Below are 27,288 nucleotides of genomic sequence, written 5' to 3'. Positions count from 1 at the left end.
ATGGCTCGAGTGGTAGGAGTGCATTCCAACCAAGTGTGAGGCCCTAGGTTCAAACCTCAGAGCCACCAAAAAAAATTTTTTTGAAAGAATCTGAAAATTTGAATTTGAGTATAGTATTAGATATAATAATGATTTTTAAAACATGGTAAATATACCAATATCTAGAATTTGTTTTAAAATAGTCCAGCTTTCTCCTTCAAATTTTGAGAATGTAAACAAAGAGGAACTGGCTAAAGTATCAATGTGTGGACGCTAGGTAATATTCATTTACATACAGTAATACTTCTAAAATTAGGTTCCTATCTTATACTTAAACATGACACAGAAAAATTGTAAAACCAAAACTCTGAAAGTTTTTCAAGAAAATAGAGAATAATATAATTGTGACACTGAGCAGGAATTACTTAAAGAAAATATAAAAATCATGAGACATAAAAGAAAAAATTTAAATATATTTGACTAGGTAATCTCTTTTTAAAACTTTATGAAAAACTAAAAACATGTTACATGTTCAGAGATAATATTTGCAACCAGTATAACCTGCAATAGGATAGTATCCCAAATATATAGTACATTTAATGAATGTACTATTAAGAAAAATATACACACAAATAATAACACAGCAATGGCAAAAAAGGGATCCTTTATGAATGACCAGCATTCACCTGAAAAATTTCTTAGCTTCAGTCATGTTCAGGGACACGTAAAGAAAAACAATACGGCATGTAGACTGACAACAATAAAACTTCTGGATATATTAAATATTGGTCAAGAAAAACACTCCTACATTGTTAGAGGGAATATAAACTGATAAAAATTGTTAAGAAAATTAATTGAGTTATAACTTCTAAAACTATAAATATGCACATCATCTGTAGATGGAATAACTACATGTAAGTATTGCTCGCTTATGCATAAGGAAATATTAGACTAACAAGTTTTTTCTTCCAACATTTCTGTTACAGGAAAACTACAAACACCCTACTAAAGTTATGCATAATAATGTGATATATTCATACTATGAAGTCCTAACAAACAATAACAAGAAACTTTTTCTATATAAATTCAGAAAAATAGGTTTCAAATAATGCAATTCTTACAATTCTTAGTGAAAGCAAAGACTTTTAACAGGTCAGGACACACAATAAATTAATGAATTTTTTTACATGGAAAGGAAGGACTTGGATCTGGAGATGAGACCTCAACCCTATGTTCTACCATTAAATATGAAAACTGTCATTTTTTCCTGATTAGCACATGGATATTTCAATATTCTTGGTTGAATTTTTGTATTTTTTTAATTTCTTAAAAGTGAATAAAAGAAAAGATTGATTGAAAGAACTATTAACCTATTAGAATTTGAATAATAAAATTAATAAAATGAAAGTAAAAGAAGTTTATTAAACTTTTCATAATACTATTGAGAATCAGTATTCATTTAAAATGCAAATATGGTATTTTTAACTTTACTTTTAGAGTAGATAACTAAAATTAATTCCCCAGTGTAGCAAAAATTGTACAAGCTGTATTTTATAACTATAGTAAAATAACAGTGGAAATTAAAAAGTGCTAAAATATAAAGCCAAATAACTTAGAAAAATGTTAAACTGATAATTAAAAATATGGAATCAAAAAATTTGATAGAATTAAACACCACTTGTAAAGAAAAGTAAATTAGTTAATCTTCAAACTAAAGAAATAATAATATTGATGAAAAATTTAGTTATTAAAGCAGAAATCCATTAATTGTAATAATAAAAAATGGCAAAATTCATGAATAAATGAAAACAGAGGTTGAAACTTTCAACAATTATAAAAAAATACCAATACATGCTATAACATGGATAAACTTCAAAACATTATGCTCAATCAAAGAAACTAGCTACAAAGATAATATATTAGCCAGGCACAGTGGCTCACAACTATAATCCTAGCTACACAGGAAGCAGACATCAGGAGGATGACGGTTTGAAGCCAGCCTGGGCAAATACTTCCTGAGACCCTATCTCAAGGTGGATTGGCTCAAGGTGTAGGCCCTGAGTTTAAATCTCAGTACCACAAAGAAGATAATATACTCCATGAAGTTATTTATATCAATTGTTAATATCAGAAAATACATCAGTGATTAGGCTGAGGTTAGGAAGAGGGATTTCCTGCAAGTGGCTTAAGACAGCTTACTGGGCAGTGAGCTGCTTAGCTTGTGGGAAATAATGGAGTCATTATTTTGGCTAGAAGAAGTCTTCTAGCCAAAAGACCTGAATCTGATGCCCTCTACAAGTGCACACATACATGAAACAGTCTTTGGTCAAAGGAATAGAGAGAACACACCCACACCAGCCCACCAAGAATGTAGGGTCACAGCTCTGCTGTCAAGCCTTGATCCTCTCTTATTCATAGGATAAGACAGCAGGCTACCACCTGCAGCACAGCATTTTTGAGTATCTAAATCAAAACAAGCAGCTATTGAACTCCCTTAACAGAGGAAAGGACAGGTTCTGAAAGTGGTAGAGTGCTTTCTAACCAACTAACTGTGCTCAGAGAACTCACAACAGCTATTTCACACACCTTGAGCTGCCCTACTTCACCCCACCATCTGCCCTAATCCAGAGCTCAGCCCCCTCACTAGGTTATACTTGGGCAACCTAGGGCCCTGAGGAGACACATGAGCAAATACAGCTGAAGAATAGCAAAAACTTGAAGACCAGAAATTGGAGGGGAGCATCCAGTGTATTGACTGATCACAGAAGAAATCCACTCTTCTCATCAAAGAAGAAATAACTTCAATTTTGTTTTCCTTTTTGTTAAATTTTTGTCTATCCCTCTTCTTTTATTCCAATTTTTGTCTCCTTAATTTTTCAATTCCCCCTTTCTTTTTCTTTTTCTTTATTCATCTTCTTTTTTCCTCATTTTCCCTATCTATTCCTTACAAACCACTCAGATAGTGGTTTATTTTACCTTCTACTCCTGCTACCCCTGACAATAGCATCTTACTCTACAATAACTGAACTATACTTCTGCACACATTAGTGTCATATTTACTTGCAGCACCCACAAACAACACTTCTTTTCCACTCTCCCCACCATCCATCTTCCATATCTCCTCTCCCACTCCCACTGTTTTTACTACCTATATTTTAATCTCTATGCAAACAACTTCTATTTTCCCCAACATCCTTCTGTTCAAAGATAATATCACAAAGGTTTTATACTCCATGGAAATATCTGGTTTGATATTGAATCTGTGAATTTGTTATTGCTAAGTTATACTCCCAGGTCAGTGGACAAAAATGACATAATAATCCTACCAGAGCACAGAAATTAAGTCAAGGTAAAGACTTCAGGTGACTAAAATCCCCAACTAATTGAAAACAGTTTAGTAAATCACAAACTAGCAGCATGGGAAATAGGAAAAGGGAAGGGAATATGACTTCTCAAAATGTCAACAAGCACACAAGAAAGGATCTGATGGGTAGAAAAGGGGATGAAACCTCAGTTTCCAGCCTCAAAAGAAGGATGATAAGAACAATTAAGGAGATTAAAGAGGATGTACAAAACAAGTCAATGAAATCCAAGTAAATATGGATGAACATCTCAAGAAGGCACAGAAACAACTAAATGAACTCAAAGAGGATACAAATAAACATCTGAATAAAATCAAAGAAGATACAAAAAAAAAGAAATGAAATAACGAAGACAAGATGTGAAAGGGAAACTTAATATATAGAAGTCTCAAAAAAAAAAAAACCCTGGAAATAAAAAGCTCATTAAGTCAAATAAAAATACAGTTAAAAGCTACTCCAGCATTCTGGAACAAGTGGAAGACAGAATTTCAGGACTTGAATACAAAGTAGATGTAATAGAAAAAAAAAACAGATGACTACATGGAGAAAAGAATGAAGAATATGAAAGAAATATACAAGAACATTGTGACTCAATTACAAGACCAAACCTATGAATCATGGGCATTGAAGAAGGAGAAGAGGTGCAAGCCAAAGGCACAGGAAAGCTATTTAACAAAATAATAGTGCAAAACTTCCCAAATTTCAAGAGTCATACATCCAGGTACACAAGACCAAAACAGAACCTCTCCATGACATATTATAGTTAAAATATTAAACAAGGAGAGCAAGGAAAGAATATTGAAGGCTGCAAGGGAAAAACATCAAATCACCTAAAGGTAAAACAATTACAATAATAACAGATTTCTCAACAGAAACCTTAAAAGTGAGAAGACCATGGAATGAGATATTTCAATTATTGAAAGAAAATAATTTCAAACTTAGATTACTCTACCTAGCAAAGTCATCATTCATAATTAAAGGAGACATAAAAACCTTCCATGATAAACAGAAATTAAAACAACATATGACCACTATACCAGCACTCCAGAAGGTAACCAAAGGAATCTTATACAAAGACAATGAAGATAAACATAGCTATGAAAGGATAGGAATAAATAAATCTCATAAGATGAGCATATAAACAATTGGAGAATAGCAAAGAACCAATCACACAAACACACACACACACACACATACACACACACACACACACACACACACAACAAATACAACAAAATGTCAGGAATTATCATATACCTCTCAATATTAACAGTGAATGTTAATGGCCTCAATTCCCCTATCAAAAGACATAGATTGGTGAGCTGGATTAAAAAGCAAAACCTGACAAATTGATGTTTATAAGAAATGCATCTCACCAACAAAATCAAATATTAGCTTAGGGTGAAAGGATGGAAAAAGATTTTCCAAGCAAATGGGCCACAGAAAACAGGCAGGAGAAGCAATTCTTTTCTCAGATAAAGTAGACTTCAAACTTAAATTAGTCAGAAGACACAAAGAAGGTCACTTCATACTAATAAAAGAAACAATACATCAAGATCAAATAACAATTATTAAACTTATATGTGCCCAATGTTGGTGCACCCAACTTCATTAAATAAACACTAGACTTAAAAAGCACAGATAGACTCCAATGCAATGATAGTGGGAGACTTCAATACTCCATTAGTCAGGCCATCCAGACAAAAAATCAATCAAAAAAATTCACAATTAAATGACACCATAGATCAAATGGACTTAACATACATCTACAGAGTATTCCATCCTGCAGCAGCACAATGCACATTCTTCTCCATAGTCCAGGTAATTTTCTCCAAAATAGATTACATTTTAAGACATAAAAAGCCTTTACCAATATTAAAAAATCAAAATAACTCCCTCTATCCTTTCTGACCACAATGGAATAAAATAGAACTCAACAACAAAGAAACTGCAGAAATACTCAAACACATGGAGACTGAACAACATGTTTGCTGCATGACCAGTGGGTCATGAAGGAAATGAGAAGAAATCAAAAAGTTCCTGGAATTTAGCCAGGTACTGGCCGCTCACACCTGTAATCCTAGTTACTCAGAAGGCAGAGATCAGGAGCATTGCAGTTCTAAGTAAGCCCTATCTCAAAAAAAAATTACAAAAAAGGCTCAAGAAGAAAACCCTGAGTTCAAATTCTAGTACCACAAAAAAAATTTCTGGAATCTAATGAAAATGAAAACACAGCCAACCAGAGTCTATGGGACACAGCAAAGGCAGTGCTAAGGGGAAAGTTTACAGCTATGACTAAAAACACAGAGAGAGATCTCAAATAAGTAAACTATGCTGCATCTCAAACTGCTAGGAAAACAAGAACAAGCTAAACCCAAAACCAGCAGAAGAAAAGAGATAATAAAACTAAGGGCTGAAATCAATGAAATAGAGACCCCCCCCCAAAAAAACTATAAAAGATAAATAGGATTGATAAACCTTTAGCCAGTCTGACCAAAAAGAAAAGGGAAAAGATCCAAATTAATAAAATCAGAGGAGAAAATGGGGTTACCACAACAGATACCAATGAAATCCAGAAGATCGTGAGGTAATATTTTGAAAACATAAACTCAAGTAAACTGGAAAATCTAGAAGAAATGGATAAATTTCTAGATGCATATGATCAACTAAAATGGAACCAAGATAATATAAAGCACCTAAATAGATCTATAACAAGTAGTGAAATTGAAGCAGCAATAAAGAGTCTCCCAAAATAGAAAAGCACAAAACCCAATGCATTTACTGCTAAATTCTATCAAACCTTTAAAGAAGAGCTAATATCAACTCTCCTCAAACTTAATAAATGTAAAAATGAGTAAATATAGCCCCAAGTATTTATAAAGATTGGCCATGTTTGGACCAAGGATTTTAATTAATACATAATCCAGTTTTATGAAATTTAATAAAATTAAGAAAGGAAATTATAACAAGCAAACAAAAAACATGACTGTATTTCTGGTCTGTCTGGGGGGATGAGCAGGAGGAATGAGAAGGAGAGAGAATGATGGGAAGTGAAAATACACTTTGTCTATGTAAAAATGTTGTATGGAAATCCACTGAAAGCTGTTGAAAAACAGGGGGGATGAAGAAAAGAGAAACATATGGGGTTAATCTGATCAAAGTACAATATATGAATGTGTGGAATATCATGGTAAAACCCCTTTGTGTGTGTGTGTGTGTGTGTGTGTGTGTGTGTGTGTATATATATATATATATATATATATATACTAATAAAAAATAGCAAAATCAAAAAAAGAAGAAAAAAATTTAAAGGCAATGTACACACACTGTTGGGGAGAACAAAGTTAAGCAGCAGCACCTCAGACACCACTGGATCCAGAGTCCGAGGTGTCATCCAGAGATGCTGTCCCTAGAACTTAGCTAAATCCTTCCTGAATCCATTAGATTCATCCTGCATTTCCTTGGGAAAGCCAGCATGTAAAGAGAGGAGATTAGGAGTCCTTCAAGAAGGGAACTAGAGATTTTTTCCTGACACCTCTTATAGGATCATCAAGGCATGAGCTTGCCAGTTGAAGTACAAACCACAAGTGAATTTAGTACATTTTAGCACGTATTTGTCTTCCCAGGCAGCTGAAGAGCTGATAACAAGAGGTCTGTGCTTTTCTGCAGTTTTCAGATCTCCCTAAGCCAGCCATGTCTCTGTTGACCAGACTGACAGAGGAAGAGTCTATTTATTTATTTTTTTTATTACTTCTTTTCTCTATCTTTATTCTTTAAGGCCTTACTGATTGCAGTTTTTAAAACTTTGCTTCTTTTTTTTATTTCTTTTATTCATATGTGCATACAATGATTGGGTCATTACTCTCCCCTTCCCCCCGCCCCCTCCCTTTCTCCCACCTCTTCCCTCTCGCCCCCACCACCTCACTCCCAAGCAGATACTGTTTTGCCCTGATCTCTAATTTTGTGGAGGAGCGACTATAAACATTAATAAGGAGGACCAGGGGTTTTTTCTAGTTGAGGTAAGGATAGCTATATAGGGAGATTCCTAGTTTTGCTTCCATGTACATATAGAAGAAGAGTCTAAAGAAAAGCCCACAGTCTGTATCAAAATTCCAATGACATTCTACACAGAAATAGAAAAAATAATCTTGAAATACATATGGAAACACAAAAGACCTTGAATAGCCAAAGCAATCCTGAGCAAAAAGTCCAATGCTGGAGGCATCACAATACCTGACTTCAAACTATACTACAGAGCCATAACAATAAAAACAGCATGGTGCTGGCACAAAAACAGACAGGAAGACCAGTGGATCAGAATAGAAGATCCAGACATAAACCCAGAATCTACAGCAAACTGATCTTCAATAAAAGAGCCCAAAACACACAATGCAGAAAAGGCAGCCTCTTCAACAAATGCTGCTGGGAAAACTGGATATCCACATGTAAAAGTCTGAAACTAGATCCCTTTTACCCTGTACCTAAATCAACTCAAAGTGGATCAAACACCTTAATAGAAGGCCTGAAACTTTGAAACAACTCCAAGAAGCAGTAGGAAATACACTAGAACAGATAGGTATAGGGAATGACTTTCTAAACAGAACTCAAAAGGCTCAGCAACTAAGAGAAACAATGAACAAATGGGATTATATCAAACTAAAGAGCTTCTGCACAGCAAAGGAAATAGTCACCAGACTCAAGAGACAATCCATAGAATGGGAGAAAATATTTGCCAGATACTCATCCAAAAAGGTACTAATATCCACAATCTATAAGGGAACTCAAAAAACTCAACTGCTAAAAAATCAACACCCCAATGAAGAAATGGGCACATGAATTGAACAGGGAATTCTCAAAGGAAGAGGTACGAATGGCCAGTAAATACATGAAGAAGTGTTCAACATCCCCAGTTATAAAAGTGATGCAAATCAAAACACTTAGATTTCATTTCACCCCAATTAGAATGGCCATAATCAAGGGTAATAACAACAAATGCTGGTGAGGATGTGGTGAAACAGAAACCATTATACACTGCTGTTGGGAATGCAAATTAGTACAATGGCTATGAAAAGCAGTACAGAGATTCCTCTAAAAACCAGAGATAGAACTATCATATCATCCAGTGATACCACTCCTGGACATCTACCCAAAAAAAAGTAAGACAGGATACAATAGAGACACCTGTACACCAATATTCATCACAGCACTATTCACAATAACCAAGCTCTGGAAACAACCCAGATGCCCTACAACTGATGAATGGATCATGAAATTGTGATATATGTACATAATGGAGTATTACTCAGCCATAAGGAATAATGACATGGAGTTTGAAGGTAAATGAATGCAATTGGAGGACATTATGTTAAGTGAAATTAACCAGGATCAGAAACACAAAAGACACATGTTCTCTCATATATGGAAGATAGATCCAAAGATAAACATATACACAAAAACAAGCATGATCATATACAAACTCAGATGTAGAACATGTTTGTAACACTGGAACTACTCTATGGAACTTGGGGAAAGAGAGAAAAGAAAAGACAATGATTGAGCATCAGCAATATGCAGAACATAAGATGTGAAGGTAGAGGATATAAGGATGTGTATAGAAAGATATTGAAAAACGGAGAGTAAGAGGTAAAGGGGTAAAGGAGAGTAATGGAAGGGGTCGAATGAACCAAAGAAAAGCACACTCACAGTGGGCATACATTGAGACACTCCTTTGAACATCCAGAACTGCAAAACAGGTACAGTGTGTGTGGGGGGATATTAGTGGGAGGGGGGAGGGTGAAGGAAGGAGATTAAGGTGACAGTATATGGTAGATGAACTTCATATACCTGTATGAAACAGAACTAAGAAACCTCTTGCAATTGCTTTAAGTGGGGTGGGGAGGGAGTTGAGGGGGGAGAGAAGGTGGGGGCAATGTAAATAATGTACAATATAAGTTGAATCGCCACTGTGAATCCCCCCTGTATAATGAATATATCCTTATAAAAATTTTATTTAAAAAACACAATATGACACACAACTTCATATCTACTAGAGTGGTTAAAATCGAAAAGGCTAACCATGTTAACTGTATTAGTTAGCTTGGGATGCCATAATGAAATATAATAAATTTATTTCCTCACAGTTCTAGAAGCTGGAAAGTCCAAGACCAAATTCTGGCAGGGATTGGTTTTCATACAGCTTCTCTTCCTAGTATGCAGATGGCTGCCTTCTCACAGTTTCTTTACATGATACAGAGATCTCTTATATCCTTTTCTTATAAGGCTAAAGTCCTATCATATTAGGGCCCAATCCTTATCAACTCATTCATCCTCAATTACCCCTAAAAACCCCATCTTCAGATACAGTCACATTGTGGATTAGGGATTCAACATATGAATTTGGAGGAGGGATTACAATTCAGTTCACAGTACCAATTATTGGAGACATTTGGAGAAATAGGAATTTTCATATGCTTGAAGGAAAACAGTTTGGTAATTTCTTAAAAGTTAAGCATTCACATACCAAATGATCTAAACATTCTATTTCTAGATATTTATGCAATACTTGGTAAAGGATATCCTCGTACAAACAATGGGACATGAATATTCATAAGTTTTAATTTATGAAAGCTAAAATCTGAAGCCAATCTAAATATCCATCAACAAAGGAACAGATAAACTGTAATATATCTGTACCATACCATGGGATACTACAGAGGAAAATAAAGCAATGAATACATACTACACCAGGATATAAACAATAACATTAATGAATCTCTAAATAACGAAGGTGAATGAAAGAAGGCAGGCAAAAAAGGAGATAATAATACATTATTTAATTTATATAAAATAAAGAAACTAATGTTTAATGACATAAGGAAAAATTGTGGTTGTGTAGGGAGTAAAAAGTAGAGAGGTATCAGAGGGTGTGATTGCAAAAGTTTCAAGGAGTCTTTTAGGGGGATAAATATGTTAATAATCTTGAGTGCAGTAATTATTTCATGGGCATACATGTGCTATATGTTTTGACTATATGAATATTACTTTAGGATACATACATTGGTAATCAAACTGCAAAGGAAAGCAAGGATATTATTACTACAAAAATTAGAAGAATGTTTTTGCCTGGGGAAGAGATGTAACAGTGATAACTTTATGACATGCAGGGGACTTCTGGATGCTGGAAATGTTCTATTTTTTTAACCTGTGTCATAGACTCTTTGGCATTGAGTATATAATTATTCATAAAACTTTTTCTGTAGTTCCAAAATTTATGTTTTACTTTACAGTAAAAAAGGAAAAGAAAAAGCAATAACTAATAAAAACTGGTGGGTAAAATGATAATCTAAGTATGTATTAAAAGTATAAAATAGGTGTGAAATTTTAACAACAAATTAGGATAAAGTAACTAACAGTTTTAACATCCAACACTGTAATGCTCCAAGATTTCTTTTCTTTATTTATACTTACTCCCCAGAAAATCTCAACAAGTCTCATGCTTTCAAATATACTTACGTACATATACTCTTAGAATTTTATGTATAATTTTTCCCTTAGTCTCCTCTCATATATTCAATTATCCAACTCACACTTCTACGTGAAAGTCAAAAGGACACGTAAAAATAGTTTCCTAACATCATACTGGCAAAATTTTAGAAGCATTCTTATCAAATCAGAAGTGACACAATTATTATCTATTTTCAGTTCTACAGCTTAATATTATCTGGAAGCCTCTAGGTAATATAATAAAGCAAAAAAGAAGAAGATGGGAGGAAGAGAGAAAATGACAGAAGGGGAGGAGGAGAAGGGTAAGAAAATAATACAAAAGAGGAGAAAATATGATGTTATTTGGAATTTATAAATTCTGTATATAAAAATTTGAGAAAATCTAAATGCTATTAAACCCAATAAAAAACTTTAGCAGGCTGCTAGATTGTACTAGCTCAACAAACAAAAAGCTATTAGCATTTCCATTCACTAAAGTTCACTAATCAGATAATATGAAAGACAGGTTTAATTCAAAGTAGTGACAAAAAAATTAGGTTCCTGTACATAAATCTACAAAATGCTGTCTATACTCTTTACAAACAAAATTATAGATATTACTGAATGACATAAAAGAAGCTGGTAATAAATAGAAATACATAGTAATTTATGGAGAAAGGAAAATTCAAGATGACAATCAAAAGGATGGCAATGTCCTCCAAAATAATTTAAGAATAAAGCATTATTCTGGCCAGGCGTGGTAGTCCACGCTTGTAATCCCAGCTACTCAGGAAGAGGAGAATCATAAGTACCAGGGCAACATCTCAAAATTCTAGTTAAAAACACAATATAAAGAAAAGGACGGGTTCACGGCTCAAGTAGTAGAGGGCTTACCTAGCATGTGCGAGGCCCTGGGTTCAATCTCCAATACCTCAAAAAAAGATAATTCTGAGCAAAATCACAATGAAAAATTTTTGGAGTTAGACTAATTCTAAAATTCACAGGGAACAGTTAATGTCAAAGAATAGCCAAGAAAACAATGCAAAATCAGAACAAAATGGGAGACTTACTCAGTTACATTTAAAAGTTACAATAAGCTGTAATAATTTAATTACTACAGTATTTTTGCAGAAATAAATGAAGTAGATGAATAAGACAGAAGAAAATACCCAAAAACATATGGTGTCATATGCAGGAACTTGATATGTAAAGTGCAGTCATACAAATCAAGTTGGAAAAAACAAATTATTCAATAAATTTATGTTGGAAAAGTGGTTCTTTGGATAGAATACTTTAAAATGAGATTTATACTCCATGTCATGTGCAAACATTAATGTAATACAGATTAATAACTTAAGTCAGAAACAAATATTTAAATAATTATAGGACAAATTATAATATTTTTATGACCATAGAATAAATTATTCCTTAAACAAAGTAAAACTCGTTAAGAGAAATATGAATAATTGACTAAAAGTTAATATTTAGAACATATAAATAAATCTATAAGTACACTTAAAAGATAAAAATATACAGGACAAAAGAGACACACAAGTACAACTCTACATTAGTAAGGACATTAGGATAGCTAAAAAAACTATAAAATTTTTTCAACTTCACTAATATCCTAGAAATATGAATGAAAAGAAAAATGAGATATAGGTTTATACTCATAATACAAAGCAAGTTCAAAAATACTTGTGGTAAAACCAAGATTTTCTTTATATTGTTGCTGGAAACATAAATTAATACAAATAAACAAATGTTTATTTGTAGAAATACCCAATAAATAAGAAAATATATACACTCTATGACCAGTTCCTGCTACAATCTTTGGAAATATTCTTGAATGTATGCCTAAGAAGATACTGTGCAAGAAAGTTCATTGCTGCATTATGTGTAATAAAAATAAATAACATTACAAGCTATTCTTATGACTCATTATCTCAGCTGTTAAAAGTGATGAATCTGGTTTGGATGTATTAATATGGATATGTGACACAAACTTAATATTCAGTAAAACCAAAATATTCCACAATTACATATATATCATAACTATTTTATGTGAAAATTTCAAATGTATAAAACAATTGATTATGCACATATATTTTTAAATAATATGAAAGCATGAATTAAAAAGACACATTAAATTGAATGCAGACTTTTCAAAGAAGGAATGAGACAAGGGAAGAAAAAAAACACTTGTGTGATGCTGTTAATGTTTGTTATTTATCTATTTTGTCACAAATACTATAACAAAATATCATGGTCTGGTTAACTTAGAAACAACAGAAATTTATTTCTCACAGATTTAGGGGTAGGGGAGGCCAAGATCAAGGCTACAGTAGATCCAGTGTCTGTAGAAAATCTACCTTTTGGAGGGGACTAAAGTAGAAGAAACAGAGGAGAGGAACCAACTCAGGCTATAATACATTCATACGTGGAAGTACCACAAGGAAACTCCCTATATAGCTATCTTAAACAAAAATGTCATTTTTTTCTTTTTACAAAATTGAAGAACAGAAAGGATGAACAGGTCCTGTCTGGGCGGCTGGTACCAATGGGAAAGTGTTGGAGGTGGGAAAGGGTATGGGATGGTGAATATGGTGCAAGTGAATATGGTGCAAATATTGTATACACATGTATGTAAATGGAAAAATGAGACCTGTTGAAACTATTCTAGGAACATGGGGGTAGGGAGAAATAAAGGAGAATGATGGAGGGGGTAAATTCAAATATAATACACTGGATACACTGTAAGAACTTCTGTAATGCCACAATGTACCCCACTCAGCACAATAATAAAAACAGAAAAAGAAAAAAGAAAGTCTATCTCTTGTTTCAAAGATGGCCATCTTTTCACTGAGTCATCACATAGTAGAAGAGACAAGAAAGGGCCAACTCCAATTTAACCACACTTAAAACTAAATAGTTTAATTTGTTGTCTTATTTAATAATCTTCCTAATCATATGATCAGCTGGTATTTTGTAATAATTTTATAAAGAAAAATAAGATTAAGTTACTTCTCCAAAATGAACCTTACACTTAAACCCAGGCCTCTCTGAATGATGATTTAACTACTACTCCACAAAATGAGTCCAAAAGGTGAAAACAGACAAAATCATATTTTTAGTCTTTTTTGTGGTACTAGGGTTTGAACTAAGGCAGTCACACTTGCTAGGCATATGCTCCATCACTTGATCCATTGAGCTTTTTTGCTTTTAGTTATTTTTTAGATAGAATCTCTTGCTTAATTTGGGATTATAGATGTGCACCACCACCCCTAGTTTGCTGGTTGAGGTGGGGTATTACTAACCTTTTAATGATATCCAGACTGGACTCTAAACAAGATCTTCCTCATCTCTGCCTCCCAAATATCTGGGATTTATAGGCATGTGCCAACATACCCAGTCATATTTTTTAGTCTTAATATGCACCCGTGATGTATATATTATGTATTTGGAATGTAGATGGAAAAAATAAAGTAGTAAGCACTGTTTACTTCTCCATATTTGTTTCAATGTACCTATGGGGCAAAGAATTTTTTTTTCCTTTTTCTTTTATTATTCATATGTGCATACAAGGCTTGGTTCATTTCTCCCCCCTGCCCCCACCCCCTCCCTTACCAGCCACTCCACCCCCTCCCTCTCCCCCCCAATACCCAGCAGAAACTATTTTGCCCTTATTTCTAATTTTGTTGTAGAGAGAGTATTTTACTGCTTTAGGGAATATTCTTTTGTCTCAGAGAAAAGCACAAGAACTAAGTCAATTGACTTCTCTTTAAACTTACTTTTTTGTCTCTCCCACTTTGGTAATCTCTTAAATTTTTATTTTTAATTGAAAAAATGCATATTTTCTGGTGTAAAATGTGATATTTTAATATATGTGTATAATGCAGAATGATTAAATCAAACTAGTTAATATATCCATGATGATTCGTACTTATATCATGTGGTAATAACATCTAAAATATACTCTCTTGGCAATTTTCAAATATATGTTATTATTAACCAGAGTCACCATATTGTACAGTTGATCTCCAGAAATTATTCCTTCTATGTAAGTGAAACTTTATACCATTTATCTAACATGTCCTCATTGCTCTGTCTTCCCAGCCTCTGGTAACTACCTTTCTATTCTTTATTTCTATGAGTTAGAATTTTTTAGATTCTACATAATATGTGAGTGAGATCAGGTAATATTTGACTTTCTATGTCTAGCTTATCTCACCACAATGTCCTCCAAGTTCATCCACCCTGCTGCAAATGACAGGATTTCTGATTTCATAGCTTTTTAAGGTTGAACAATATTTACTTGTACTATACACCAAGTTTTCTTTACTTGTTATATATTAAGGACATGTAAGTGACTCCATATCTTAGCTAGTGTGAATAATGAACATGGGAATAAAGTACTTCTTCAACATACTAATTTCATTTTCTTTGAATATATAACTAGAGGTAAAATTGTTGATTCACATGGTAATTCCAGTTTCATTTTTTGTGCCTCCAAACTATTTTCCATAATGGCTATACTAATTTACACTCCCACCAACAGGGTACAAGGATTCTTTTTCCCACATCCTTATCATCAGTTATCTTTTATCTTTTACCTTATCCTTGTTATCTATTGTCTTTTTGATGAAAGCCAATTTAACAGGCATGGCTTTCGCTTGCATTTCCCTGTGTTTTATAAACCCTTAGTATAACTGTAGATATCCAAACACTTTTCAAAAGACTTTATGCCTAACATTTATGTCATAAAAATAGGTAAGGGAAGAATTAATGGTGATTTATAAGCTATTTTACCTCCCCAAAAGTAGATGAGTTTGAACCAAAATGGGAGAAGAACAGAAGACAGCAAGAGAATTAGAAAACGATAAGTATCTCTGACAAGGTATTCCATACATTCATCACAGTTAAAAGGATAGTGTGAGGGAAATCCCTCTAAATCACAGGAAATCAGTTTGGTGACATGGGCTATTGCAAGACATGCATTCAGCATGGTGCTGGAGCACTCAAATAGCAATGGCTGAGTGCCAAGTCAAAACACATATACCTGAGAGTAGCTTCAGAGTTCTAGGTAACTCACTATAGAGCTTTTTAAAAATTCCTATGCCTCCATATAGAGGAAGCTGAGATAAGGCAGGCCAACTGGATGTGAGCCAATGTTTAGAATAAGGATACAGAGTATATGAACTACCAACCAGAGCCCACAATAGGAAAGAAACTTCACATCAAATGGCAGCCAAAGTGAATGCCAAAACAACAACAAGTAGCTAAAATACATTATAATGATAGCAGAGGATATAAGAAAAAAATGGAGCCATGGTAAATACCACCTACCCCCATGCCAGCACAATATAGAATTCACTAAACTCCACCTTATTTTTTTCATTGAGGATGGGTAAAATAATAGGTATTCCATGTGTTATACAATTTAAACAACAAAGGCAGAAAGTACAATGTTCAAATCATGTTACCATATGTATCTAATGGTGGTTCATTTGTGCTAAGTGTTTGATTTTTAAAAATATTTTGAAATAACTTTAGACTTACAGAAATTTTACAAAACCATTATAAAAATCTGCATACACTCTTCACCCAATTTCTCCTAAAGTTAATATATAAGTGTGGTACATTTATAGAAACTGAGATTCACATTTATGCAATATCATTAAATAAATGCAATATCATTAAAGAATAAATTCTTCAAGATTTCACCTCACTGGTTTTTCTACAAATGTTCTTTTACTATTCCAGGATCTAGTCCTGAAAACCAACAATGTATTGAATTGCCATAATTCTTAGTCTCTTCTGAACTGTGAAAATTCTCCAGTCTTCCCGTCTTTCACATTCTAATATTTTTTAAATATACTATTCAGCTCACTTCTAGATGCTCCTCAAATACAGTTTCTCTGATGTTTTCTGATGATTATATTGAGGTTATGCATTTTTAAGAAAATACTATAGATATGGTGTTGTGCCCTTCTGGGTGCATCACATCAGAGATTGCATGATGTCTATATGTTTTATTATCATGAAATTAAGATACACCACTCAATTAAGATAGTGTCTGACAGCTTTCTCCACAGTAAATTTATCATGATTTTCTTTGTTAGTAATAAATATCTTGGAGAAAATACTTTGAGGTTATACAAATATGCTACTTCTCCACAAAATTTTGCCCACTGAATAGCATCCCACAGCGGTTCTTGTCAGTAATAATTATTACTATGGTTTTCCTTTTTATTACTGTGGTATTTCTTTTCTTTTCTTTTCCTTTTTTGGTTGGACTGGGGTTCGAACTCAGAGCTTCATGTTTACAAAGCAGGAGCTGTACTGCTTGAACCACACCTCCAGTCCATTTTCCTCTGGTTATTTTGGAGATGGGGATCTCATGAACTTTTTGCCTGGGCTGGCCTTGAACCACAATCCTCCTGATCTCAGCCTCCCAAGTAGCTAGAATTTCAGGCATGAGCCACCACGCCTGGTTACTGTGGTTTTCTAATTGTGATTTTCTATTACCTTCTTTACATCTAAATTTATTAACTATATTTTTCTGAAAGGAAAATTATTTTTATTCAATTATTTATCTCAATATAAACTCACAAGTGTTTATTTTATTCTATGAATTATAATAGCACACTGATTTTATTCTTCAAATTATCCCATTTGTAGTATAAGTTTTAAAATTAAGGACTAATGGGGACCAGGTACCATTGCTGCTTATCTATGGTAGCAGGTTTCACTTCCTTTCCAAGTCATGGAGTTATTCAAATAAACCAATTACATCCTCCTGCAGGAACTAGCAACCATCCTACTCTCTTGATATTACAGAGCCCGCTTACCACTGTTCCTGATATTCCCTATGTTTCCAAGTATAACACCCCTGTGTCCTTGCATTGGATGCAGTGCCCAACTACCTAGGGCTGTGAGTATATGTGATGAATAAACTTGTTAAACTCATCTGTCCAATGCCGGATGTTATGCATGCAGCCATCTCCATAACTCTAGGGCCCTAATCCCTCCCGCATTAATAGGGTGAAGAGGAAGTAATAAAAAAAACCCAGCACCTTAAGCAATTGAGAGTTGCTACTGACTCAAGGCTTGAGTCCTCCAAAATTTATGCAACAGTGACAAGAAGTGGAGCCTTTAAGAAGTAATTAAGACATAGGGACTATGCTGTCTTGAATAGGATTAGTGTCACTACAGAAGAGGCTTTCAAGTGTCATCTGTCACGTGAAGATGCAGCAATAAGGTCCCATCTTTGAAGCAGAGAACAAGTTCTCACCAGATACTGAATCTGCTGATGCCTTGATCTAAGCAGTCCACTCCTAGGAACAGTAAATTTCTGTTGTTTATAAATTACCCAGTCTAAGGTACATTTGTATATATAGTAGCCTCAATAACTAACACAGGGTCTATTTCAGGTTAGCTTATTTACTATTCTGATTTGGAGAAATGTTGATTCTTTGGCTACGGCAGAAAAAACACAAGATGAGCCTGGTACTAAAAAGTGAGAAACTGTTCCTTTGAACTTTATAAAAAGAAAAATATTTTTGCTGTTAAATTCTAGTTTTATTCCATTGTGGTCTGACAGAATACAGAGAGTTATTTCATCTTTCTTTATTTTTGTGTGGTATTGGAGGTTGAACTCAGGGCCTTGCACTTGACAGGCAAGCACTCTACCACTCGACCCACACCCCCAGCCTATTTCAACTTTCTTACATTTTCTAAGACTTCCTTTGTGTCCTAAATTATGATCCACTGTGTTGAATGACCAGTGGGTTGTCAAACATATAGGAAGGGAAATTAAAAAGTTCCTACAATCTAATGAAAAAGAAAACACAACCTACCAGAACCTATGGAATATAGCAACAACAGTGCTGTGAAGAAATTTTATAGATTTGAGAGTCTATATTTAAAGAGATCACGGATAATCTAATGACACACCTTAAGCTTTTAGAAAAACAAAAACAAGTTAAACACAAAAGTAGCAGACAGAAAGAAATAATAAAACAGGTCTTGCTGGGGGATGGGTACTAATGGAAGGGAGGAGAGTAAATGGAGATGGTGAAGGAGAGTGAATATAGTCGATGTATATTATATATTTGTATGGAAATAGAACAATGAAATGTGTTGAAATTATTTTAAGTAGGGGTACAAGGGTACAGGAGAATGATGGAGAAGATGAATCTGACCAAGGTACAATGTAAACTTATACAGAAATGTGACAATGAGTCCCCCCATATAACTAATATAGGTTAATAAAAATGTTTTAAAATATTTCCACTAACTTTTTCATAATGTTTATTAAATGCCATGTTTATGCAAAAAACAGAAAAGAAAACTACAGTCAAAATTGTTTCTCCCTATAGATTGTTATGCAGTTTCCTAAGTTTTAGCCCTAGTAATTGTGTTCACTGTAATTGTTTTCAAATTCCTTAATGATAATCCTCAAAGGATTTGTGTAACACTAATACTGAGTCTTAGCATCCAAGATCATACCAAACTTTTCCATTGAATGGAGTCTACTAACAACTGTGCTTACACAACATTAGGAATTTCCTATGTGTGCTGTTACCCCCGCCTCCAGATCCCATACATTTGTTGCTTCCCAAAGGAGAGCCTGATCATGCTTATCATCACTTATACAGTAATTCTCATTTAATCGGATACACTCTCCTCAAGCAGCATCACTCCTAGGAAGCTGGAACTCACAGTAGAAAATAGAACTTTAAACATTACCACTTCAAAGCTATGCATCTGAAACTTTCAACCAGAAGAAACTAGGCAAAACACATTTAGCAAATTACTATTTGCTAATTGTATCTAAAAGGGCAGAAAAATCATGAATATTCTTTTCAGCCTTAAACAAGTGGTGCTGTGGCTTGTTTTTATTTTGTTTTGTTCTGGTTTGGTTTGTCTGTTTTTTCGCTGGGGCTTCAGATGACTGGGTTATATACCAAAACATGAAATTTCATCTTATAAATGCATAAGAGTATGTTATGAGAAGTATTAGGTAAAAAGCATAGCCTCAAAAACATTAATTTTGTTTTGGTGGTAGAGATGCAGGCATTATTTTCTCTAACTAGTTTAATAAAGAGGGTTATATATTATGAAATAAATGTGATTTAAAAAAGCAAACATGAAAAAGTCTATGCTAAATAAAAGTTCTTCCCTTTAAGCTGTTACCATAAAAACACACTTTGCCAAAAATTCTCTCTCTCTCTATGTTTCTCTCTGTGTGTGTGTGTGTATATACATATATAAATATATATATATATATATGGCTGCAAGATTCATTTGGAACTTTTTGGTTTTTTTGAGACAAGGTGACACAATGTTGCCCAGGCTGGCCTTGACCTCAAATGATCCCACCTTAGCTTTTTGAGTAGCTGGGACTATAGCATGACCCACCATACCCAGCTCTGGAGCTCCTTTTGAAAAATGCCTTGCCCAACACTGGTGGCTCATGCCTGTAATCCTAGCTACTCAGGAAGTAGAGATCAGGAGCACTGACATTCGAAGCAAGCCTGGGCAAACAGTTCATGAGACCCTATCTTGAAAAAAAATCACAAAAATAGGGCTGGTGGAATGGCTCAAGGTGGAAGCCCTGAGTTCAAGCACTACCCCCTACCTCCTAAAAAAAGGCCTATAGTGTAAATTTATCAACCACATAAGAAAAAAATAAGATCGCTATTTCAATAGTCACAACCTATTTCTTTTAATCAAAATCATGTTCCTAGACTTGATCACCCACTTTATTCAGAGCTTTGGTTGTAAATTTTGGCTACTTCTAAAAATAAAATTGAAGCTCCAAACGTGTCGTGACTACTTGGGGCAGACACCCTCAGTAATTTGAGGTAGCTTCTAAGACACTCCAAGTTTCCTTTATCATCTGGAATCTAGAAGTTTTCATTCCATTGTCTTTTTGATGATGTATCTAAGATTAGACCACTTTCTTTTCTAATGTAAAAAGGTAGCAAAATAGTTTATATCCATTTTCCCAGAATATGAAGTCATTAAAATTGCTATTTAAATTTCCTCATAAGCTATCAATCTTTACCCCAACCTTTTAAACACTGCTTAACACAGTATATGTTAGAGAAATGTTTATCCAACAGGAAATAATTGTGCAAATAAATGATTATGTCCCCCAAGATGCTGATGTCCACCATTTATCAATAGCTCTAAGTATCAATACCCGTGAAATTCTTCCATTCTGTCTATAGTTCTCCTACTGGCCTGACAAATTTAAATGGAAGCTTGTATTGTTTTATAATTTAAAATTCTGTTTCATTTCCATTATTTAATTTGATTTTTTTCAAAGTCCTCTAAGGTACTTTTGCTATTATATTTTACTTGGGGTGGGAGCAATAATACAGTTTGAACTCAGCACTTGCTAGGCAGGAGCTCTACCATACTTTTCTGCTTTAGTTATTTTTAAGATTCAGTTTCTAGTTTTTGTCTGGGTTAGCCTGGACTGTGATCTTCCTATTTTTGCATCTGGGATTTTATAGACATGTCCCACCACGTCCAGCTTATTGGTTGATATGGGGTTTCACTAACCTTTTGCCTGGGCTGGCCTCAGGCCACCATCCTTCCAATCAATATCTCCCCCAAAAGCTGGAATTATAGGCATGAGTCACCTTGGCAGAACTTTTGCAAGATAACAGAAGTTGTATCAAGATAGATACAAAAGATAATGAAACAAGGATCACTTATATAAAGCCTCATTATTAAGTATCAGAATCCATACTTAATACAATTGATTCTCTTCCTTTCATTCTAAGAATTTTCCTTTTCCCTATGGTTCACTTTTTCCCTTATTTCTAACACCTGACATTATTTTGAACTAGACTGCACTGGGACTATCTTGTAAAAAAGTTCTTTTCTGTTATTCCAACTACCAAAGACAATGAGCAATCATTTTCCCCAAAAACTGACTACCCTCCCTCAGTAAGATAAATATTGTGTCTTGGCCCTGAATACAAAATATCAATTAGGATCCCTACTAGCTAGTTTTCTGTGGGAAACAAGAAAGGGACCCGTTTCATTTTCTCCTTTCGTCTTCTACATGTGTCCCTAGAAGGTACTGATAGGACACAACTCATATCACTGGTATACACATGCAAATCTTTGCCCTTATTCTGGTTTACACAGGGATAAGAAAATAAAATGCACCACTGAGTATCTCCTGGGATAATCCACCATCGGGACTGTCTATGACTGATGAGTTTCTCAGGACACAGGGTTTTCAATGCTAACATTGGGATACTCCATGACAAACTGGGATGGTTGGCAGTCACCATTGATATGCAAACCCAGAAATGAGACACTTTCAAAAAAGTGATAAGCAGGAAGATGAGAAAGTAATTTCTTTATCTTCTAAACCAGAATGCAAATTCCTCAAAGGCCACCACCATATCATATAGGTCTACTTAAGCACTCCATATTTACTGCTTGATCCATAGGTTTAGGAACTCAGAAATGTTTTACCCTTTAACTTTTGAAGTTTAAGAAAATCTCAGAAACTAAGAAAAGTATCAGAGCTTGGTAGGTAGGTAAAGTAGGAATTATGCAGGTAGAATGGAAAGGCAAACAAAAGAAACAGCATGGGTAAAGATTTGGGACAATGCCATCAATACAGTGTATGTAGTAAATTATAAGCATTTTTATATTTATGAAGAATAAAGTACATCAGCAGAGACAGTTTCAGAGAGATTTTAAAAACTAAGGATATCTGTGGGGTTGTTTTATGAAGTATCTGCTAAGATTATTTCATTCAGTTCTAGAGGGAATAGAGAGTCAGTAATGGGTTTTGAGTAGAAGACTGATGTGTTTAGATTTAACTTTAAGTAAGGTCAGGGTACAGCAAAGAAAGGACCAGATTAAGAGAAGTCAGAAGGAGCAGGAGAAAGCTGAATTAATGAATGAGGACACATACTGTTCAAAATCTTTCACATTGAAATATCAACTATTCTCATTTCATATGAATTTAAGTAATAATTTATTCCTAGTCTCAGTTTCCCTTTTTCCATTTTTGTCTCAAGTTTTCATAAGTGCACATTGATATAAAATTCAATTTTCTATTCCTCAATCACAGGCATCTAGTTTGTTGTGTTGTACTCTTCAGCATTTATGGTATTATATTAGCTCAACTTTCATCCATCCCCCAAGCTTGGCAAGTGGAAACCAAGCAAACCAAGGTCCCATTTAGTTAGCCAGGATTTTAATGTGACTTGAATATAAAAGTAATATTTTACTTCAGTGACTCCACTGGATCCTTTACACTGTCTTCATTTTTAAAGCTTTACATTTAAAGACTCCTCATTTCTGTCAGATTTCATCCCACACTGGCAGACTAACAATAGGGTGTTTGCTAGCACCTTGCCAACAGGAACAGGCCCAGCTGGAGTTTCCTGAAGATCTGATGGAACTTAACATCACTTTGGGGACCAAAATAAACTCTGTCTTAATTTAATCACAGCAATCTTCAGTACTATGGCTCTCACCTTGAGTTTTCAAGGTTCAGAAGGGCTTTGTTACCTAACAGGTGTTGGCAACATGGCTCCACACTTGCATGCACCCAACCACCACCTCACTACTTGATCTAAAGGGCACCGACAGTTTTTTGTGGGGCACAGAACCTACTGCTATATTCATGAGAATTAGCAGAGAAGTGTGTTTTTGCTTTTATAAGCTAAAAGTCCTTAGACTTGCCTTTTTGCTGTTGTTTGTTACCAGAATGGCATCAGACTTGATTCACAATCCTATCTAACCCCTTTCTAGTTTTACTCCCATGCTACACACACACACACACACACACACACACACACACACCTCTTCTCACCTGCCATTTTAAAATTTTCTGTTCTGATCATCCAACAAAGCTAAAATTGGACATAATCTTGTCTATAAACAAGACAGCCTGTATCAATTTCACTACCTTATAAATCATATTCCATTTAATATATAGTGAGCCAACTAGCATCACATTATGTGTTAGCAGCTGCACTAGCCATTTAGAAACATTTATTCATATTTAATCTTTGAAACAACACTGTAAGAGTGTTGCTATTTTAGTATTCATTTTCCAGTTGAAGAAATTAGCCATTCTTAGCAAAGGGAGGAGTTAGGCAGACACCTATTTGACTTCTATCATATATGCCATGATATTAATGCTAATTGTGTAAGTGTGTGTGTGTGTATGTGTGTGTGTGTACTACTTATTTTTTTTTATCTTCCTGTCTGCTGTGGGTTTAATTGAACATTTTTGGGATTCCATTTTAGCTCTACTATTTATGCATTACTCTTACCTTATTTTCTAATTCTTCAGTAGTAAAGTAAGGACTATAATATACCTTTTGAAATAAATCCTGATTTTCCTTATAAGCATATTGTTTTCTAGATTTTTAGTTATTTATTTGGTTTGCAAACTTAGTTTCATAAAAAGTTCAAGAAATTTCATTAATTTCTGATCAAGCTTCCTTCCTCCCTTCCTTTGTTTCTTGTTCTTCTTTTCTTTATTTATTTATATTTTTGCAGTACTGGGGATTGAACCCAAGGCTTTGCACATGCTAGGCAAGTACTCTTAACATCTGAGCCAGCCTCCAGCTCTTCAGTTTGTTTTTTAGTTAGGCTCTCCTGCTTTTGCCCTTGTTGGCCTCAATTGTCATCCTCCTTCTGTATCCAGAGTATCTGGGATTCTAAATATATACCACCATGCCCTGTCTCCAATCTAGCTTTCTTTGTGTAGCTTTCCATTCTTGTTTTTAGTATGAGAGCAATGCTCATTCAAGTTCTCTATTCTCTAAGCTTAAAACAGAAGCCTCAGGACATTTTTAAAACAATTTTTGGTTCATTGAAAGAAGATATTTTACCCTTAAATGAACATTTGAACATAACATCAAATTAATCAAATTATTTCACAAATACAAACTGACTTTTTTTACTTTCTTTTATTTAAACTACAAAAAAATGCACTTGTGCTAGTTGATGCAGATATTTGTTTGGTGGGACTGGGATTTGAACTCAGGGCTTTGTGCTTGCAAAGCAGGCACTGTATTGCTTGCGATGCAGCTCCAGCCCATTCTGCTCTGGTTATTTTGGAGAAGTCCTGGAAACTATTTGCCTGGCCTAGCTTTGAATCATAGTCCTGCCAATCCTAGCCTTCCAAGCAGCTAAGATTATAGGAATGATACACTGGTGCCTGCTATGAAGACATTATTAAATTCCCAGATCATGCTGCCCACATTTATTTTGTTTCTTATTTTGAAAAAACATTGCCAAGTTATTATTACTCATGTCCTTCATTATATATGCATACACAACAAATTTATACCCTATATATATATATATATGAAAAAAGATACGGATATACTATGGTGATAGCCAGTCCTTGATGGAATGGAGAATTCACCAAGTGAATCGTGCACTTGTGAGAACTTTCTGGAGAGTCAACTTGCTGACCTTTTTAAAATTCTAAACTTTCTGCATGGAGTGTTCTTTCTCTTCCCTCCTCTAGAGGCCAGTATACAATTGTTAACTTTTCCATAAAGCTTTCCTCATAGTTCCATTTCAAATAAGTGGCTCTTTGCTTTGTATGCTCAAAATGGTTTTTCTAGATTCTTATAATAGATACATCTACATCTTCATGGCTCACGGAATAAAATAACCATATAATTCCAATGAGGAGTTAATATGTCATATATATGTATATACAGACATGTTATATACAGATGTATGTGCATATCTGTTTGTAAGGAATGTTGCATAGTACATAAATAATTCCTCTGCAAATCTGAACTATACATGGGGTGCTGCTTAAGGAATTAAAAATCTAATTTATGTGAACCAACAACCAAGACAATAGCTTTGGGTGGGGCAGGACAACTGGCTGCCAGCGCACTTGCATCGTGTATTAGGGTATGGGGGTGGGGGTAGTTGGCAAGTGGACTCCTATGTAGGTGGCAAAGACAGTGCTCTGTAGCTCGTGAGTAGTGAGGACAGGAAGGAGGGAGTCACTGAGCATGTATAAGGGAGGGAAGGAACTAGCTAGTAGCCAGCACGGTCTGCCCTTATGCAACAGACTTTGCCATCTCCCTCTGCCAAGTACCCAGGACTGGCCAATACAAGCTGAGTCAGGTCGATCAGGCTGCTTACCGTGTTCTGTGTGCAAAGGGTCTTCTCTGAGGTGACCTTTTTCCTCCTGGTTACACCAACTTCTAATGGCATTACTTCTATTTGTGGCAGCTGGAGACTAGCAATCCTTGCAGTCGAGAGCCATGTTGTCCACGCGGAAAGACCTCTCACAGACAACCACAGATCAGTAGTTTCTTATGATGTAAAAGCAGGGAATGCTGTGATTTTACGACAGAAAGAGAATACTGACAGTCCACCACCACTACAGTTCGCAGATTTACCTGGGTAGACCTCAGTAGCATTGCTGAGCCTGGCAGTCAAGCCCCTCCCACCCTTCATCTCCTGGAAAAATGGCATCATCTCTCAAGATGTGGACAACCCAGCCCTACTCTAAAACATGCTGCTGGTCAATCCATGTGAGTTGTGCTTACTGAAAAAGAGCAGTCCACCCCTGGCCAAAGCTCTACTCCGTGAAGATCTTAAGAAATTTTTTAAGGTCCTGTGAAGCACCAGCATGCCCACGTCCAGAGACAGTGAAAAAGGATTCATCTCTTTTCTGCTGACCTGTTTGATCACGAAGTTCAGGCAAAGGTAGAACAATGTATAAGGCAATGTAACATTGAGGAAAACATGATAGTAGCCATGGAAGAGGCTCTGGAAAGCTTTATATTAACTGCAAAATGAACGAACATCCTGTGAAAGCCCCTGTTGACTTATGTGCCCAAATAACTATTATGAGCCACACCTGTGCTGAAAGATATAATATAATGGAACTAGTACACCATAAGTGAGCAGGATTGACAAAGGAGTTGACCCTACAGAATACTGGAGGGGAACATGTACCTCAGGTTTAAATTGAAGATTTCCTGACAAATTCCTTCTCTATACTTGAACAACCTGACAACCTGTAGACATGTTTCTGGGACAGGACATGCTTAAACAGTATCAGTGTTGCATTGATTGGCATAATAAACTCATAGACCACTTTTCTGCTTCATAGAGAGCTACAAGAGTGTACCCAATTGGTATATAGTACCAGGCAGGAAGAATGTGTAACCAGAGGTGGCACACCAGAAATTAACAGAAGCCATTAATAAATCAGCAGATGAGACTGGGAACTCAAGGTTCAGGAATCGTGACTGTAATGGTAGCTACTCTGGAAGCAGAGATAAGGAGGATTGCAGTTCAAGGACAGCCCAGGCAAAAAGTTCGTGAGATATCATCTCAATTAATAAAAGTTTGGTGCTGTGGCTTTGCAGAAAGTGTAAATAGAAGGATCATGGTCCAGGCTGACCCAATGAATGACTCTTTTTGA

General features: G+C 35.0%; 1 pseudogene; it reads left to right on the top strand.

The window, feature by feature from the left end:
* On the top strand, window positions 1-27,288 carry LOC109680958 (protein DDI1 homolog 2-like; annotated as a pseudogene).

The sequence above is a fragment of the Castor canadensis genome, chromosome X, assembly GCF_047511655.1.
Source record: "Castor canadensis chromosome X, mCasCan1.hap1v2, whole genome shotgun sequence".
NCBI lineage: Eukaryota > Metazoa > Chordata > Mammalia > Rodentia > Castoridae > Castor > Castor canadensis.
Note: the sequence above shows the minus strand (reverse complement) of the source record. Positions and strands in the feature narration are given on the sequence as shown.